Source organism: Protopterus annectens, chromosome 8.part0 (assembly GCF_019279795.1).
Source record: "Protopterus annectens isolate FY-2018-M chromosome 8.part0, PAN1.0, whole genome shotgun sequence".
NCBI lineage: Eukaryota > Metazoa > Chordata > Ceratodontiformes > Protopteridae > Protopterus > Protopterus annectens.
Window position 1 is genome coordinate 217,896,203 of NC_056741.1, and position 10,363 is coordinate 217,906,565.

The 10,363-nt window shown below is 33.2% G+C and overlaps 1 protein-coding gene across 1 annotated transcript in view; it reads right to left on the reverse strand.

The window, feature by feature from the left end:
• LOC122808195 (complement C1s subcomponent-like) overlaps positions 1 to 10,363 on the reverse strand; it is a 625,556-nt gene that overhangs the window by 539,517 nt on the left and 75,676 nt on the right. The gene's annotated exons all lie outside the window — the stretch shown is intronic.

The window sequence follows — 10,363 nt, forward strand, 5'->3', positions numbered from 1 at the left end:
GAAAATCTATATAGCATATGTATGTTTTCAGCTAAATCAAGATAAACCATTTCTTAGTTGGTATGAACACAGCTTGGTCTGGATATTACCGGTTGTCTTTTACTGTTTGGTGACACTGATAAATGAAAAGCAGCTCCTCATTAACATTTATAGATCCTTCCTTTCTCTTGGCATTGTGGGACTCTATCTTTCTGACATATAGTTGACTAATCAGTGCAATACAGCCCAACATAATATAACATTAGTGTCATGTAGATACTAAATATAACAGTTTGTAAAAAATACAGATTTGAACTGAATGACAGCAACCACAACAGCAGTGTTATAGTGTTGCCAATAACTGCGCATATGTTGTTACCTCACAGCAAGAGGTTCTCCCGTTTGATTCTCAGCATGGCTTGGGAATGCCTTCTGTGTGGAGTCTGCATGTCCTCCTCAGGGTTGGGTAGCGTTCAAAAGGCATGCGTGTGTAAATGGGCGTGCCTTCGTTAAAGGTTCAGCATCAAGCTGGCACCTTGGTGTTTCGTAAAAATCTACTGCCAATCATTAACGGACCAGAGTTCTGCTGTGGTGACCCCTTACCGGGAAAAGCTGAAAGACAAACAACAACAACAACAACAACAGACTGCTTGCACTAGCAATAGAGTACTTTACATTTCAAAACAAAATAGTAAACAGGATTAGGTATCTGCAGGAGGCTCACACTGTACAACGTCCCACTTCAAGATTAAGCATAACAATTACTCACTTTACAATTAAAGATGGTCCTTTTCAAGTGCCATTCAACCTTCTTCCACTGCAGTTTCAATAGTCTTTTAATTACAATGAAGTCATGTTCATGTTAACTTCAGATTATCTTCGTCATCACTGTAGAAATTACCTGGTAAAGGTATCTTCAGCATGCAGCATATCAGATCTTTTTTTTTTCTTTTTTTTGTAATTCTAGCTACAGCAGAATAACATCAAAGAGCTATAATAAATCAGCTTCCTTTTTTATCCTGTCCTAGCAGTGGTGCAACAGGTAGGATTGCTGCCTCACAACAAGAGGTTTGCTGCTTCACTTCTCAGCTGAGATGCCTTGCATATGGAATTTACATGTCCTTCCTACATTTCTGTGAGTTTCCTCCACCATTCCAAAGACATGTAATAGAGTGGATCAGACATTTTATATTGTGTGTGCATGCGTGATATGAAAAAAGGTTTGACAACCTACTTTCATTTCTCCCTTTTCTCTTGAAAACTCTGCAGGTACTGCTGCTGTCTGCAAGGTCACTCTAGGAACTGGATGCAACCCATAAGAGAGAATGTGAGTGACAGTTCTTCCAAGAGAGATGCAACTTAAAGGCAGGTTGATTTGACCTTCTTCATAAAGATCTCAGTTTTCTTTCTACCCATTACTCTTGATGTATGTTGTTTACACCAGAATAAGGTTGCATTTGTGCAGGGTCACTATTATACAACGTTTAGGTAGGGAACTGTTCCCATGATGCCAGTAGTCACCATCTGCTATACAGTCACATGTCATATGTTTGCAGTGTTCCTTTTTTCAAAACAGGTTTATTGTTTTAACATATAAGAGAAATATCATAACAATTTTATACAAGTAATTAAAAAATAGGTATTATTATAATATTCAACAAAACAACTAAAGTATTTACAAAGACATCCACTACAATCAGATCAATTAATTAAACTAAAATATATATTTAAATATATATAAATCATAAAATATATATGTATATATAATACATATATATATATATATATATATATATATATATATATATATATATATATATATATATATATATACATATATAAATTATAAATTCTATAATAATTTCATCAGTTCCTTCCCACAGGATAAATATATTATCCAAAAAATGGTAATACCCCTTGATATTTTGGTCAAAAGTGGACTTAAATACATATTCCAATTCCCAGTATAACATAATAATATTGGCATAGATGGGGGTACATGCTGAACCCATAGCCACCCCGTCCATTTGGTAATATAGGTCCCCCTGAAAATAAATATAATTGTATCTCAAAACTAGTTCCATATTTTCTAATACAAGTTTGAATTCCTCGGTGGTCAAAAAAACCAAACTCAACTAACATTTTTTCGAACCATGTAAGACCTTATGTATTGGGGTATTACCGAGAATAAATCCTTTACATCTATGGTAAGGAAAATAATGTTTTCATTAAACAAACTACTGCCAATTTTGTTAAAAAAATCCCATGAATCGATCAGTATGTGCGGGTTTTTCAAATAAAACTTGTTTAATTTTGTATCCACATATATCGTCAGTGGTTGAGTTTTTGATCCTTATGAAGAAACTATAGGTCTCAGGGGTGGGTCATCCACCCCTTATGTATCTTGGGGATGCCAAAAATAGCTGGTATTACTGGTTTGTGTACTTTTAAAAAAATATATAAATTAATATCAATCAACCCTTATAACAAGTTTTCTTCTAAAATCAAGTATATTCTTTTATATGAAATATTCACTTTGTTTCTTGATACTATAACATATCTATCCTCCATATCCAGTAATTCCAGCATCCTATTAGTATAATCCCATAGATCCATAAGTACAACCCCATCCCCCTTGTCTGATTTCATCACACAAATTTTCCCATTCTGACTTAATTATTTTAGTAATTTTCTTTCATTAACTGTTAGGTTAGATCCAATCTTCTCATTCTTGTTGTATTAATTTCTTATCATACTAGTGACACACATCTCAAAATTATGTATGTCTTGATGTAAAGGGGGGGGGGGGGTTGTACATAGTTCTTTTTCTTAACATGTTGTCCCGAGTATGTTGAAGGTCATCCTTAAATATATGTACTAAGTTTAACTTCCTAGTAAATAATTTTATATCAAGTATTATATCTTCTATACCTGTTTCTTTTTGCTGGTATGAAGGTAAATCCTTTTACAAATAACTTAAAATAATTGTCATTCACATCTATATCTGTGTAATTATAAATATTAAAATTATTTTGTGTATAAACTATCATTTTCCTCTTCATATTTATTGCATCTTGCCCATCAAATACTGTCCCTTGTTCTTTATAATTCTCACCTATATCCAGTAGTGTCCCTGATATAGGTATTTCTATATTTATCTCCTGTAACCCCTCTTCCCTTGTTGATACATATGGTTGTTGTCTGTCACTTCTGCATAGGAGGGTTGTTGGGCCAGGTTCCGAATCCTCTCGGACCTCCTTGGTCCTTCCCCCTAAAGGACTGCCCATACCTTCATTACCATTCTCATATTCCTGATATTGAATATTACCATTATTATATTGTGTATTGTAATTATTATTCTCCCTTTGCCCCACATATCCTCTGTCTACCCTATAATCGTGGTATGTATTAGTATCCCTATATCTATTACTAAACATCTTTTTCTTGTTATCACAATAATATGCTTTACCCTGTTGATATTCCCTTGTATCTCTTTTTAATTTAGATGTTTTTCTTTTGTGACTTTTTATTATAACATTGTCATCCTCCTCTAATGTTTTCAAATATATATTTTTGTACTCAGTAATGGTAAACATAAGGTCTGCATTATTTTTTTTATTTAGTCTCTCGACTTCATTTTTACACTGTTCCATCAAAATCGCATTATTTCTCATCATTGCTTTTAAAATGACCAGTCCACAATCATTTGATATATTGCTAATCACTTTAAAAAATTCAGTACCCTCAAATGTATTGTTAGGAAACTCATTAACCCTAAGTCCTTTGGGCACAATTTCATTATCAATACATTTATTAAAATACCAGTTGTCCAGCGCCAGGGTTTTATACCTGGATAGCTGCATTTTAAAAGTCTTACATTTGTTTTTATATGTAACGTTTTCCACCTGGTTCCTCTCTCCTTCCCTTATAATGTTGCCGAAGGATTTTTCCTGCCACTGGTTGAAATCCATGTTGGCATACTTCTGTAGATATCTCACTGTTTGCTCATTTTCTAATCTGTACTCCGAAACGTTATATGGTCGTACATTGATGCCATTCTCTTCCCTTCCATTATGCTGCTGTTGTTTTCCTCTCTTAGGTGTATTGGGCCTCTGGTTTCTGGCAACTGAAGTCATCACCATCTCGGCTGTTGATTTGGGATTACTCTGCACACATGGTATATTCACACCGGTGTCAGGAAGTGGACTGTTTGTCTGTGAATGGGTTTGAATTACCCTGATGAGTTTGTTGTGCAAAGTACTATTATTCATAATCCATGGACTCCTCGGTACCAGAAACTAGCTCCAAAATAGAATATCAGTAATCAAACATAAGGATTCATGACACAAATATAATCACAAAAAATGCTGCTCCCAGTATCAATAAAGGCTGTCCTCCGTACTGCTCCTTCTATTCAGAAATGTAACTCATACGTCCATTTGACAAAATCGAAAAACAGTAGCTTTTAGTATACTTAATTTATTAGCATATAAAGATAAAAATAAAAACAGATTTAGCACTTTCATCTCCATAATGGAGCCTTCATCAGAATCATCTGCTCACTAATTCTCTACCATTTTTAAAATAGTATAATGCACATCACTGGCTGGCCAATTAATTCAAAGATTTTTAAATATAACCATAAAAAGCACTGCTCCCAGTATCAATAAAGGTTGTCCTCCGAACTGCTCCTTCTATTCAGAAATGTAACTCATACGTCCATTTGACAAAATTGAAAAACAGTAGCTTTTAGTATACTTAATTTATTAGCATATAAAGATAAAAATAAAAACAGATTTAGCACTTTCATCTCCATAATGGAGCCTTCATCAGAATCATCTGCTCACTAATTCTCTACCATTTTTAAAATAGTATAATGCACATCACTGGCTGGCCAATTAATTCAAAGATTTTTAAATATAACCATAAAAAACACTGCTCCCAGTATCAATAAAGGTTGTCCTCCGAACTGCTCCTTCTATTCAGAAATGTAACTCATACGTCCATTCGACAAAATTGAAAAACAGTAGCTTTTAGTATACTTAATTTATTAGCATATAAAGATAAAAATAAAAAACAGATTTAGCACTTTCATCTCCGTAATGGAGCCTTCATCAGAATCATCTGCTCACTAATTCTCTACCATTTTTAAAATAGTATAATGCACATCATTGGCTGGCCAATTAATTCAAAGATTTTCCAGTTTTAACCCTTGTGTAATAGTTTAACAATGGGTTACTACTACCATATTTATACTGTCTATACCCATTTCATATAATAAACCTATTCTTACTATTAATTGCAGACCTTAAAATTGTTTACTTATGTTATAAGAAAGTGAAATATATATGGATATATACTAAGTATAGGAGTCTAAAACTTATATACATATGCTATACAAGTAAAAATGACTCCTAATGTTACAAGGGGCAAAATACATAAAGAATCAGTACTATAATACAGGTTCAACACATAGGGAAAAAAAGGTCATATAGTAACATTCCTTTACATAAAATCCTTATACTACTAAAGTGCGTTTCATAGTGCATATATAAAATACTAAATTATGTCAATATAACTATTAAATATTAATACAATTGATAAAAATATATAGAATTAAACCTATAATGATGTTTATGTTGCTATATACAAAGGAAGTAAAAAACTTTTCATCTGTGTTTACCATAAAATTATTACGTTTATAAAAATATGCACATCAAATCAACCTATACTGTATTAAATAAAGGAGTAATAATGAATATATAGGTGTGTCTGTTTGTACATACATAGAGGCACAAATGTCATATTTCCAATTTGTGTCTCTTTGCGTCCGCTGATAATAATTTTAATGCCGGGCTAATAGATATATGGTCATTTAGACCTGGACTGCTACATGCAGCCAGTCTAAGTTACCAAATAATTTCTTGAAATTCTAACCTTGTTTCCCAGTCACCCCCTCTCTCATTGTGTTTAACCTCCTCCAACACCCACAGTTTATAATCTGCATCCTTGCATGTCAGTGTGTGCCTGAAAAGTGCATTATTTTCATTATTTTTATTAATATCACGTAATGTTCATATATACGCAATCTTAGGTTACGTTCTGTTTTTCCAATATAGTACCCCCAACAGATCTTACAATATGCTAAGTAGACAACACCTTTCATGTAGCAACTAGAATATGATTTACCCGTAATATTCCTCTTTATACTAGGTATTTCTAATTCCTTTGTTGCAGCTATAAACAGGCATTGAGCACACATCTCACATTTGAAGGTGCCATATTTCGGACATGTTCCACTTCTATATTCATTCTTGTTCTTTTCTAATGGTGGTCTTCTTCCGGCTTTTCCCAGTTAGGGGTCACCACAGCGGAACGATGGCAGTAGATTTCTACGTGCCGAGTTCCAACCCTGATGCACACCCTTCAACGAAGGTATGCCCATTCACGCATGTCTCCCCACAGAAGATGCTCTAGCTGAGAATATAACAGGACTACGTCTTACTCTGAGACGACAATGCTACTGCAGTACCACCACCGCAGTCTTGTTCTTTTCCAATATATCTTTTAAATTCATATTCCTTTTAAAACTATATCGCAATGTATTTTGGAAAACTCCCACCCTTGTAGGTACCCTACTAAACATATGAAGGATTTAAACTTTTGAGATTTTACCACCACAGCCTTGTTCTTTTCCAATATATCATTTAAATTCATATTCCTTTTAAAACTATATCTCAATGTCTTATGGAAAACTCCCACCCTTGTAGGTACCCTACTAAACATATGAAGGATTTAAACTTTTGCGATTTTTTTTCTCGCAAAAATGAAGTTCAATTATATGAGTTTTTGAGGTTTAGAAGATCTATATATATATATATATATATATATATATATATATATATATATATATATATATATATATATATGTATATATATATATATATATATATATATATATATATATATATGTATATCCAAAAACAAAAAGAGACCCAAAATGGATGTATAAGAACCAACCCTGGCAGGAAGAAGCAATGATGAATCTTCAAAAACCACAAAAGTATCAAACGTTCAAAGAAACGATGAAGTTGCACTGATCGTACAGAACTTTTTAATGAATGTAAACGCTTTCACGGATGCTATATCCGCTTCATCAGACATCTTCAGGTTGAATGGGTTACATAAGGTGCACAAAAACTTGGATAAACCGAAGTTTAGGCCTATAGTGTCTGGATCGGGTTGGCTTACTGAGCCCCTTTCCATTTATTTAGACTATGAACTCAGAAAGTTTTGGCAAGATATTCTTATGTACTTAGGGACACTGAGCAATTTCTAGGTGATCTCCTTGACTGTGTTAAGAATTTAGGTGACTTGAATGATATTCTGTTGGTAACAATGGATGTCGTTTCCTTGTTCACGTGTATACCCAACATAGAAGGTATAGATTCTGTCAAAAGGCTACTAACTGAGTCTGGGTCAATAAGTCAAGATAGCATCGAATTCTTATGTCTTCTGTTAGAACTTGTACTTGAAAGCAATATTTTTCTTTTCCATAACATCTGTTACAGGCAGACAACAGGGGTTGCCATGGGCACTAGCTGTGCCAACAACTATGCCAATTTAGTTATGGCAACCTCGGAAAGTAGACATATTTTGGGTCATTCTAATATTTTGTTCTACAGGAGATTTGTAGACAACCTCTTTTTTGTGTGGAGAGGCACTGAAGAATCGCTCAATGCATTTTTTGAGCAATTAAATAACTTGGATTCATTTTTGAAATTTACAATGGATTTCTCATCTAGTATTATTAATTATTTAGATTTAACAGTATTTAGATCAGGAACTGACCTTATTACTAAGGTCTATCGTAAGTCATGCTATAGACCAGCTTTTTTACATCGTAGCAGCATGCATAACCCCAAGATTTTTGAGAATGTAATTAAAGGACAAGCCATGAGGCTTTCTCAACTATCTTGCCAGGAAGTCCAATTCAGTCATGAATTAGTCAATTTAGAAAAGGGACTAGTGACCAGGGGTTATAGTCAGCAAGAAATCCATAGAGTCTATTCTAATGTTCATGATTTAAGAGCGACTAGAGCCAAACCGTACTATTCAGAAAGATCAGTAACACAAAACAAATGTATGAATGAACATCCATTACGAAAGGAAGCACTTGTTCTTCAATACAGTTGTAACTTAGACATTGTTAAGAACGCTGTCACCACCAATTGGAATATTCTTATGGTGGATGATAGGGTTAGAGACTTGGTGGGAGATTTTCTCACATTTACATATAGTAATATGAAATCTCTCAAACAAAGTTTGTGTTACAATGACATAAGTGTAATTACTATACATTCCCCTTTGAATATATATGAGGCCACCAGAAAATGTGGCAAATGTATTCAATGTAATTAATTGATGAGTCACGCTATTTTAAGCATCCGGATAGTGGGTGCTTATGGGAACTAAGAAACAACAGTAGTTGTGAGACCAAGAATTTAGTATATGTTGCCCACTGTGTTGTTTATTTTAGTTTTTATGTGGGCAAAACAAATAGAACTTTACGTGAACGCATTAGGGATCATGTTTACTGCTATAATAGGAAGAATGAATATAGTGCAATTGCGAAACACACTTTACGTGAAGGAACTGAACATATTTTTTTATTTCAAGTGTTGCAAGTTCTAACAGAGTCCATACGTATTGGCAACTTGGTAAATAGAACAGAACAAGGAGAATTACGTTGCATTCTTAGATTGGGGGCACATAGAGGAAGGGGGCTCAATGAAACTGTGTCACTTAAGCCCCATTTAAAGGGTAGGAAGTTGTGATGAATTTATCTAGTTAGATATTAGATTTTATAGTCTTTATATAATGTTGTCCATGGGCATTATTATACTATTTGCATACAAAACATAGATTGTTGTTTTTATATATTTTAATTTTTGTGTCTGTAGATTTTGCATAGTATTGACGTTTTTAAGAAATCTTTTATGTATGATTGATTAATTGATTTATTAGTATATTGCATTATTGTTTAATAAGGTCACATGATGTTAGTATACTATATATAATGTATTTGGTTTCTTTGTAGAATATGTCCGATGAAGCGGATGTAGCATCCGTGAAAGCGCTTACATTCATTAAAAAGTTCTGTACGATCAGTGCAACTTCATCGTTACTTTGAACATTTGATACTTTTGTGGTTTTTGAAGATTCATCATTGCTTCTTCCTGCCAGGGTTGGTTCTTATACATATATATATATATATATATATATATATATATATATATATATATACATATATATATATATATATATATATATATATATATATATATTTATACATAATATATATATATGTATGTATATATATATATATATATATATATATATATATATATATATATATATATAGATAGATAGATAGATACATAATACACACACACACACACACACACACACACTCACACACACACACACACACACACACACACACATATATATATATATATATATATATATATATATATATATATATATAAAATGTTTGTTGGTGTCTTTCGGCTTTTCGGTTAGGGTCGCCACATGAACTCCGGTCTGCTAATGATTGGCAGTAGAGTTTTACGTGCTGGCTTGCCGGGCCTAACGCACAACCTTCAACAAAGGAACACCCATTCACGCATGTCGCCACACAAAAAACGCTCTGAGAATCGAATGGGCAACGTCTAACTGTAAGGTGACAACGCTACCGCAGCACCACCTCCGCAGTCTATATATATATATATATATATATATATATATATATATATATATATATATATATGTGTATATAGGATCCGTACAGATCCCCAACTGCTCTTTCCACTGAAAAATTAATCGTCGGGCATACTTAACCGAAAGTGCTGTTCACAGAAGCAGCACATTCGGGTAAGTATGCTGATTGTGCCGGTCATACTACGGTGCAGATAAGGGAAAATTCCCTTTTCCTCACTGCAGTGCAACCTCGGAGTGAGATTATTAAAGTGGGGGGGGGGGAGGAGGGGGGCTTGCCCCCCTGCATAGCAGTAGATTTAGTGGGGGTTTTTTAAACATGCTTTAATGAAAATGCTTTTTCAGTGAAAGCCCTTTCGTTAAAGTGTGTTCTGTAATTACGGATTCAGAGTTTTGATCTTTCGATCAAAGTCCTAGATCTATATATATATATATATATATATATATATATATATATATATATATATATATATATATATATGTATATATATATATATATATATATATATATATATATATATATATATATATATATATATATATATATATATATATATATAGATATGTGTGTGTGCACTATATATATATATATATATATATATAT